Genomic DNA, 10,900 nt, shown 5'->3' with positions numbered 1-10,900 from the left:
TAGGAACAAAATAGAGGAAGTAAGTATGATTATAGGTGGTATGGTTTCGAGAGCAACGCGATCTTGGAGCCCTTGCAAGACCCATTAGAGTTAGATTTGCAACTTCAATTGTTCCTCAGAGAAAAACCTCAAGCTGCGCTTTGGGTTTTATTTCTAGATTATTACAATAGGAAGACATTTTCCTCTTAAAAATGGCATATTTATGAGCTTCTTTCTTTAACTGCCGCACTGCACGTGCCGTTTCATCTCTCCGGCCTCGAATAATCTCGTTGCGCAACACACACGGCAACACTTGTACGTGTACGGGATATACCGAGTGTAAAATTGGGCTTGCAAAAATCTCTGTCGAAATTGGGGTGGGGGGGGGGGTGTTGCCCAACATATGTTCATCTTACCGTGTACTGTATTAATTGCGCAGACGTTTTTCCTTTGTTTGATCAGGTGAGGCGATTGAGAACAGTTTCTCATTTGCGATGCCGAACCGGAGGCAATTTAGGCTTCAGTGTCTTGATCAAGGACACTTCGACAGCAGTCACTCGGAGACGGGATTCGAACCGCGGACCTTTGGGTCAGTGGACGACCAACTGAGCTACGGCTGCCCACGTTTTATATTTATGATACAGAAAAACTGAGAAGAATCATGTCCATTTCTTAAATATACATCTACTATAGTAAAACATATTTCTTTCTGCAGCTCAGCCAAATTCATTAATAAATCTATTTGACTCTTTTACTTGATTGAGGCATCAAGATGTCGATAATCGACTGTGATATTTTGGCACGGTATCTTTTTACACTTGACTGTGTCCGCCTCCTTCGTCGAGTGTAAAAAGAAAAGTAAAATGTATGTGTGGTTTAAAAAAAAAAAAAAAAAAAAAATGTTTTTCAAATTTGGAATGAAACAAATGTAAGAACTTTTTGACATATCTCAAAACACACAACTGTCTTTCATAGTTAGCATTTTGCTCATTCACTTCCATGAATTATTTTGATTATAGCCTAAGTTGAGTGATTTTTTTTTTAAGGCCTTCCCATGTTGCTTTGAACTGATCAGCGTATTGTCATAATAAAATGGTGGTCGACTGATGTGGCTTGAGCATTTATCCCATCTTGCATGCCACATTAAAAAAAGGATATTCCTGTTTTCTTTTGAGTTGTTTTCTTTTCTTCTCTTAGTTGTTTTCCCGATCACTGATCCCTGACTGTGGTATGTCCAGTGTCAGACCTTGTCCCCCCTCTCCCCTGCCAGGCGCCGGGTCTCACCTTTCACGGCCAGAGCCTGGGCTGACCTGAAGTGATTCCAGATGTGGAAATCTTTTTAACCTAAACCCCATCAAGCGCTCCCCCCTAACCCCCGCACTCTTCACCCTCTCACATCTTCTCCTCCCCCTCTTTACCCCAGGCCCTGGACAGCCACTCCATCAGGTATGACAGCATTCCCTGAGTCTCTCTACGCCTGAGCACATGACATACAATGTAGCGAGCCCACTCTCGGCACCGATTCTGCCCCCACCCACCCACTCCGGTCTTCAACAGCACATCTGGAGCTCATTACAGAGGAGACAGTAAGAGTGAGGGAGGGGTGGAGAGTCTGCATGCAGAATGTGTATGTGCAACAGAGCGGGAAGGAACATTTCTTAACCCTTCTTTATGAAACAGTTACCCTTTTCGATTTTCTTTTCTTTCTACTTAACTTCACCTGCCCCCCCCCCCCTTCGCTTGACATTATTTGCAGTGATCTTTGTCTCGCTTGTCCATGCCACGTGATCCCAAACGCTTGATTCGCGAGTGCGTTTGGGAATCGGGTTCAGCGCGCACAAGAAATCGAACATGGTGGAGCAGGAGGACTGAAATACGGCACAGCTGCTAACAGTGTGCGGTTTGGGTGAACAACCAAAAGAATTCTTTGAGATGTGGAGTTTCCACGCAAAGCCAAGCTCGACTGAGCGGTCGGATGATTTGTGCGAAAATGCATACATGTTAGACACTTTTGGAACGCCGTTTAAATATAAACCCCTGGTAGACTTAAAACGGAATAGAACAAATCTCAATGTATTCATCAATAGTTTATTTTGCTCATAAAGTGAGAACGTTGAAAACTGGCCTCCTTTTGCCAATGTTAACTTTTCCTGAGAACACAAAGAATTTCAACAGTAGGTGAAAAATAAGGGTCCCCCCCCCCCCCCACCACCACCTTTCTTCTCTCTCATTCTCTCCTTTGCACAGCAACTCAGTAAAACAATTGTTGTTTTGAGCTCGTTGTTAATGCTCCAGAAAATCACCAAATCCATTCATTATCCATTTACCCATGTTTTATAGGGATCGTTCAAATAAATGCTCTTTTGTGTCAAGATGCTGATGCGGGATGTTCATCCAATTTACATGCTCTATTTTCCCATGCGCCAGTGACAGCGATTGTTTTTGACTCGTTCTGGAAGTAACATAATTACGGCATTATCAAATGCATCTGGCTTTAACTTCAATGGGGGCTGTGAGCATGCTAGTCCTTGGTAAATTAGCATTTCAATTCTCAGCACCGCGAAGGTCCAGTTAGAGCAGCAACCCAAACAACAATTATGGTGACGAACACGATCTGAGCGCTGAGGAATTGTCTCTCTATAATTACGGTATCGGGTTTATATTCCTTCTTGGCTTATGACCTATTTGAAGTATTTGGTGTTTTTTGTGTTGTGTTTCTGCAACTTGTGCCTTTTGCTGACCTGGGAGAGCGGTAAGAGCAAAGACGTGAAGACTTACCGCAGGCAGTATCATATTTTTACACAAAGAGGGACACTTTCTACTAAAGCTGCCTATTAAAATGCCTGTGAAGCCCCTTTGAGACTCTTTTTGTGATTAAGGGCTGAACAAATAAACTCGACTTGACTTTCATGAATGAGCCAATGTATTAGAGGCAATGGGTACCATCAACCAAAATCATGCGAGTCGCACAATTTATGTGTTGCCCTTCAAACCCTGCAGATACAAGTGCATAAATGGTCCGAACTACTCATTCGACCCATGACCCTTGTTTTTATACATCGGTAATAACGCAATAGTTCCGACGCTTTGACCAATTCATACATATTCATCCATGTCTCCGCAACACGACCAATTAATTTTCCCGTCTGCTACCGAGTGAATGCAAAATGGCTGCTTCCATCGTGGCTCTTCAGCTCACAGATCCCTCTGGTGTATGGCAACAGCATAATGGATTTGTGTGGATTTGAACCCCGGACCCCAGAACTGTGAGACAGATGTGCTAACCAGTCGCCCACCGTGCGGGCCTTTTTATAGATGACAACGGCCAATAATTCAAACACGCATACCAGCAAAACGGATTTTCAAAACGCAATTAAGTGGACTCAATGTCTTTACCGCGATTGATGAAATGGCTCTATAGGAAAATGACACTGACATATAAATTGCGCCACATTTTCACTGCAACTCGTGCAACCGTGAAGTTGTAGTTTTCTGTCAATTGAAATAACCGGCATGGACTTGCCACGGTGTTATCCAATATCAGCTATCTTAACCCCCCCCCCCCCTCCCCCCTGCTGGATGTCACGTGTCTACATAGCCGAGCAGACGGCTTAACCCGAACCAACCCTAACCCGTAGATAGATGGTTAACTTTGAATTTCAATACATTTGGATGTAATCTTCAAGAATTCTTTGTTTTCATTTAATCATTGATTTCATTCTCATACGGAAATGTTTTTAACGATTCTACTGTTGTTGAATTAGTTTTTTTTTTTTTTTTTCTCTTGCTGTAAAAATGATTGATACTTTTTTTATTGTATTCCATCTTGAGTTTTTTTGGGGTTTTTTTTCTCCCCCTCATAATATGTGAAATTTACTCCTTAAACGTCGGGGTGTTGTTTTCCCCCATAATATCACAGCTTTGTCATATTCCTTTCATGTTAAATGATTACTTTATTTGCTTTTGACGTTTTTCAGGTCAAATTTTGACTTTATTTTCCATCCAGTCCATCTTTTCTCTTGTAATAGTACAACTTTAGGTATACAACCTCTGTCTCATTTTTGACCAATATTTCGGTCTACTGCGCACCAAAATTGTGACGTCGATACTGTACTTGCATAAAATACCTCGATACTGGTGCTGAAACGATACCACGGCAAAACATCAGTAAAAGCAGCGGAATGAAAACTGACAAAACAACTTTGAACACTTTTATATTTAGTTTGATTCATTCCAAATACGAGGATAAGCTTGGAAAAGAACGTAATAAAGGACTTCGCCCATTCTTGGTCATGTTCTAAAAAAAAAAAAAAAAAAAAAAAAACATTAGATTGATGCCTGCCTGCGGGACGTCATGAACGTACTGCCATGTGATTTGCGATTCGCCAGCGTTGTCACTCACTTCGGCGAATGAATGACCAATGAGCACCTGACGCTTGGCACCGCCGTGCAGGCGGGGGGAGGGACTTAAGTGAAGAGAGTGATTCGTACAGTGAACTGGTTTACTGAAGAACGGAAGACTTGATTTGTTCATGGAACTTGTCGTTCGCGATCCGTTAGCCACGAGGGATTTGTTCGTTGAACTTCTTGGTTTGTGATCCGCTAAGGAGCGATGTTCCCGTACGAAGAGTGATTCGTTTGCGCAGGGAACGACGTACTACGCAGTGAACGTACTCATGAGTGATTTTAACCGCAAGTCCTCACGTCCTCGCGGGGCTAGCTTTCACTAGCAGCCACAAGCTAACGGCTCATTTTTGAGTCAGTCAAGCACACATATTTAAAATAAATGTAAATTAACAATAGATGTATATACGTACGCATTCATATCATTCCCTCTGTGTCTCTAATGTGAGTATTCAAGCTTTTTATTTCATAATAATACATTAAACTTATGTCGCGCTTCTCAAGACACTCAAAGACGCTTTCCACGAATCAGAAGGCAATAAGAGTAAGGTGAGTGAGGAGGAAGCCCGGCTGGCGGGGGGCTGGCGTCGGCCACGCCAACGGGAGCCTAGCTTGGACGTCAGGGGACGCGGAAGGACGGTCGCTAGCTGAGCTCGCTGCACGCACGCACGCACGCACGCACGTTCACGACTCACAACCGAAGCCGGGTGTTCGCGAGCTTGCTGAGAGAGAGGTAGGTAGGTGATCATTTAGCCAAGGTTTTGATTTGGTTTATTTATTTTAAATAATCGCCCCGCCTTTCCTGGTTTACAATACATTCGCTGAACGTGTTGAGTGACCGTGAAAGAACTGAACGATTCGGTATACGAATCGTTGGAACGAATCTTTTTCAGGAACTGATTCGCATGATTCAGTTCTCTCAAAAAGGACGGCCACGCCCATCACTAAAGTCAAGCGAACGGTCCCACCCACACCATCCGACTAGATTGATGTATTTCTGCAATGGATGCGCATATGTGATATGTGATAGGTCCGCGTGGCACACGGCGCACCGATATAGCATGAGGAAGGATGTCATGTGATTGCGACAATGACAGCGCTCGAAACCTGACCAATCGGAGGGACACCTGCGCGCGCGCACACTTTCGAGGCATGTCTAACGTGCCGGAAGAAGTCTGCTTTTTCTGTCCCGGCCTCTCAGACGATTGGAGTGCTTTCTCGTTTTTTGATATTATTATTATTATTATTATACATTTTTTTTGATACTATAAAAAACTTGTACTGCGCTAATTTTGACATGGGGGCATTCTGACGATACTTGGTGCAACACGATTGGTGGTACTTGGAGAGCCAATTATTTATTGGGGTGGTACGGTAAAGGGTTGAGAACCACTGGATTAAACAATACATAATAAAAAAAGAAATTCCAGCTGTTTGTATTAGCTCACAGATGTTTCATTGTGCTGCTGACCGCTCAGTCGTCTGCCATAACGTTTTCTCTAATGGGTGACATATTGGCCATCATTTTGGGAGAAATATGACACTGCACGCTTGGATCAAACTGGCCAAATGTGGGCACATGTCGGTCTGGCCGTGCAAAGAAGGGCGCGTGTGCGTGCGCGACACGCACGCATGCATGCATGCGTGTGTGTGTGTGTGTGTGTGTGTGTGTGTGTGTGTGTGTGTGTGGGAACGAGAGAATAAAAAGGATAGAATTTATGCCAGTCCTTTTTGATCAGTCCCGAAACGAGGTTTATGGGGAATGTTTCGTTTTCGTCTATGAAGGCATTTGAATTTTTCTGTAATCGTTTTGGTTATACTGGGAGTTGCGTGTGTGTGCAGCTCAGTACAGATGGGGCCTGATCTGAAATGAATATCATTGTCACATCTCGTGCCAGTGCAAATTCCCTGTCCAAAACGAACAGTTTTGAGCCAACCCATGGTGCCATGGAAAATCTGCCTTCAGTTTTCCCCTACTGGTGGCCCTGCACTCCCTCCAATGTTTACTTTCTTTCACATACACTAAAGTTTGGGCTTTTTTTTTCCCTCACAATCATGCCTCTTGGCCCTCCGCAAGGACCCTAAAGTGATTTTTTTTTTTAATTTAAATTCCCTCAATTATCCCTTTCGTGCATGTAGCAGTTGTCCATTGGACTCCCATAAAGTCAACATGGTTGTACAGTATCGTCTTTATTTTACAGTGATACTTAAACTAATACCAGTGGGTTGAGTGTATGTGAGTGAAAATATTTTGGAGACCTATTTCCTTTTAACTATGGTTGTCCAACGCAGATAATTATGGGCTTCTTCTCAGACGATGTACAATGTATGTTAATAATAATAATAATTTATGTCGCACAAAAACTGTCATTCATGAGCCCAAAATGCTCTCACATCAAACAAAGGAGAGTTAAAAAGTCACTCACACAGTAAAGAGACTTTACGATGAACTCTATCTATCTATACTGTGAATATTTATGTGTACACACACACAGCGGCTGAAATAGGTATTTAACGCGTCACCATTTTTCTCACTAAATATATTTCCAAAAGTACCTTTGAGATGAAAATGTCACCAGATGTTGGGAACAACCCAAGTAATCCATACATACAAAGAAAGTAGAACTAATGAGCTCAGAAACTAAGTTATGTGTAATAATGTGAAATGACACAGGCAAAAAGCATTGAAGACGCCAACCGGTATTTATTTAATACTTTGACAAAAGACTTTGTTTTCCAATGGCAGGTTCAAGACGCCTCCTGTATGGAGAAACTAGTCGCATGCATTGCTCTGGTGTGATTTGGTGCGACCCTCACGAGCAACCCTTTATTGCTCAGTGACTGTTTTTGTCAATGTCTTTGTGTGTCCAAAGTGTTCTCTGTCAATTGACTGTCTGTTGTCGTACGAGAGAGGCTCCAAATACCGGAGACAAATTCCTTGTGTGTTTTTTTGGACATACTTGGCAAATAAAGATGATTCTGATTCTGATTCCTTCACACAGGCAGTCTTCAAAGGTTCTTGAAGGTTCCATGGGCTTCTTTTATAGACCTTGACTTTCAGTTCTTTCCATAGATTTTCGATTGGACTCAAGTCAGGTGATTGGCTGGGCCATTGTAGCACCTTTTTTTTTTTTCTTCTTTGAAACCAATTGAGACTTTCCTTGGCAGTACGTTTTGGATCATTATCCTGCTGAAATGTCCACCCTCGTTTCATTTTCATTATCCTTGTAGATGGCAGTAGATTTTGGTCAAGAATGTCTCGTTACAATTTTCCTATTCATCCTTCCTTCAATACGGTGACGTTTACCAGTACCATTTGCTGAAAAGCAGCACACCGTCATGTTCCCAACGCCGACCTTCATTATTGGTATGGGGTTTTTAGGGAGCTGTGCAGTGCCATTTCTCCTCCAAATGTGGTGTGCATTATGGCATCCAAACAGTTCAAGTTTGCTCTCATCAGACCAGAGTATATTCTCCCAGTATTTAACTGGCTTGTCCAAATGTTGTTCAGCAAATGGTAAAGGAGCTTTGACATGCTTTTTTTTTCCGGCAATGGGGTTTTGTGTGGTGAGCATGCATACGGGCCATGGCGGCGGAGTGCATTACTCACTGTTTTCCGCGTGACAACAGTAACTGCTAATTCCAGGTCTTTTTGAAGCTCTCCACAGGCGGTCCTTGGCTCTTGGACAACTATTCTTTGCACTCCTCTGTCACAAATCTTGCGACGAGCACCTGATCAAGGCAAATTTATGGTGGTATAATTGGCTTTCCATGTATGTATTATGAACTCAGCCGTGCTCGCTGGAACATTCAGAAGCTTAGATATGCACCTGTAACCAATGCCATTTTTATTGTTTTGCAACAATTACTTTGCGATGGTCTTGAGACACCTCTTTGGTCTTTCTGTACCCATAATGAGATGTGCCTTGACTCACACCTTGGCAAGGAGACCTTTTTGTAGGCCATCAATTAGGACTGAACCAGCTGATATTCATCTGCACTGACAAGGGCCTGGATTGCTGATTGATAGATTTTAGGTGTTGTCTTGGCTTTCCAAGCCTTTTCACACCTCCAAATCTTCATGTGTTCAATACTTTTTCCCTGTGTCAAGTCACATTATTACACACAATTTAATTTCTGATCTTATTTGTTTTACTTTCTTTGTATATATGGATTACTTGGGTTGTTCCCAACATCTGGTGAAATTTTCATGTCAGCATCACCTTTGGAAATATATTTGGTGAGAAAATGGTGACATGTTAAATACTTATTTCGTATATATATATATATATATTTACCGTAATTTCTCGCGTATAATGCACATTTTTCCCCAAAACAATTGTCAAAATTCAATAGTTTGCATTATACATAGGTATAGGGGGAAATGGAGGTTATGAAAAAGCTGTATACTTTCATTCCAAACGCCACCGCCACCTAGTGGTTATAAAAAAGGTGTAGCCTACACTTTCATTCCAATATGAAAGGGGTACGTATGACTGCATATATGTACATTTGTACTCATAAGTTTACATACCCTGGCAGAATTTGAGAAATATTGTTGTTGTTTTTTTTAATATTAGTGATGACTGAACAGCAACCATCATTAATTTCTTTATGGTTATGTTTTCTTTCATGAAAATGATTTTCTGAAATGCTTGACCGTTTAATTTGAATCTCATTAAAATTAAATTAAATGTATTTCGCCTGGTCCTTCATGTGTTCTTTAAAGAATTTTACCCATCTTACAAATTCTGCCTGGGTAATCAAACATAGGAGCACAACCGAGTGTTTTGTAATTTACTAAATGAAAGTAGAGCTGTGAATTTCAAAATAATTTTTGGGGGATATGGGAGGAAACCGGAGTGCCCGGAGAAAACCCGCGCGGGCACACACGGATCACAATGTCATCTGAAGACAGCATGGTCCGTGGATCGCAACACAGTAAGTGGAAGCAAAAATTGTAATGCCTAATGTGAGTGCGTCCACCCGGCCATATTTACGTACTCCATCTCCAGCCAAACACCACATTCATGGCTGTATGCAGCAAGGAGGTCCAGGCGTAATGTTTCCCTGTGATGTTACCATTATAGTGTGATGTGGTCATAGCAACCCACACACACACAAAAAGAGGGGAAAAAAAACACGTTTTCAGCCTGCAGTAATGTGCACTAGCCACTGTTTAACTGTTTTCAGTCACACACGCTGACTCTGAAATATTTACAGAAAAAAATTGAGAGATAGCAGCCTCACAGAGTACAGTTTTATGTACATTGTGACACAAACATAGTGTTAAAATGCTTAGAACCTTTGATCTGAAGGCAGTAGTGAAAAGTAATGAGTTATCAAGTACCTCTTTACTGTACTTAAGTTTTTAAGTTCTTGAGATTTTTCTGGTATCTGTACTTCAGTATTTATTTTTCTGATTACTTCACATTTACTCCCTACATTTGAACACAGATATTTATACTTTCTACAACTTGCTTTATCGTACTTTTTCAACCCCTGCAGAGGATGACACGATGTGAGAAAGAGATGTAAAGAGAGAGCTAAAGTCAACCACATTTCAGCTCTTGATTGCTTGAGGGATCGAGAACTTGGAGACTAATTAGAATCAGAATCATCTTTTTTTTTGCCAAGTATGCCAAAAATTTGTCCACAGTAGTTGGAGCCACTGTAAGTACGACAACAGACAGTCAATTGACAGAGAATACTTTTGAGGAATATTGAAAAAAAATAAAACAGTCACTGAGCAATAAAAGGTTGCTAGTAATCTGGTAATACCAGTACATTTCTTTTCACTGAGACTTCAAGAAGTGTATGCAAGTTAAAGTGACTCATAGTGCAATAATCTGGGACAATGTTGATTGTGCAAATGTTACAGATGCAACTCAGGCACATATATTCTGGTATTCTAAGTTTACTGTTTAAGAAGTTAATGGCAAGAGGGAAGAAGTTGTTCGAATGTCTGCTAGTTTTAGTTTGCATTGATCGGTAGCGCCGACCTGAGGGAAGGAGCCGGAAGAGCTGGTGACCAGGATGTGGAGGGTCCAGGAGGATTTTGCATGCTCTTGTCTTAGTTCTGGCAGCATGCAAGTCCTCAAGGGTGTGTAGGGGGGTACCGAAATCTTTTCAGCAGTTTTGATTGTCCGTTGCGGTCGGAGTTTGTCCTTTTTTGTACCAGCATCAAACCAGACTGTGATGGAAGAACACAGGACTGACTCAATGACCGCTGTGTAGAACTGCCTCAACAGCTCCTGTGGCAGGCCGTGTTTCCTCAGAAGCCACAGGAAGTACATCATCTGCCGGGCCTTTTTAAGGATCGAGCTGCTGTTGATCTCTCACTTCAAGTCCTGAGACTGTAATTCCCAGGAACTTGAAAGTCTCGACGGTTGACACAAGGCAGTTGGACAGCGTGAGGGGCAGCTGTGGCGAAGGATAGCACCTGAAGTCCATGATCATCTCTACAGTCTTGAGCGTGTTCAGCTCCAGGTTGTGTCGGCCACACAACAGCTCCAGC

Source organism: Phycodurus eques, chromosome 8 (assembly GCF_024500275.1).
Source record: "Phycodurus eques isolate BA_2022a chromosome 8, UOR_Pequ_1.1, whole genome shotgun sequence".
Classification (NCBI taxonomy): domain Eukaryota; kingdom Metazoa; phylum Chordata; class Actinopteri; order Syngnathiformes; family Syngnathidae; genus Phycodurus; species Phycodurus eques.
This window is presented reverse-complemented; position numbering follows the sequence as displayed.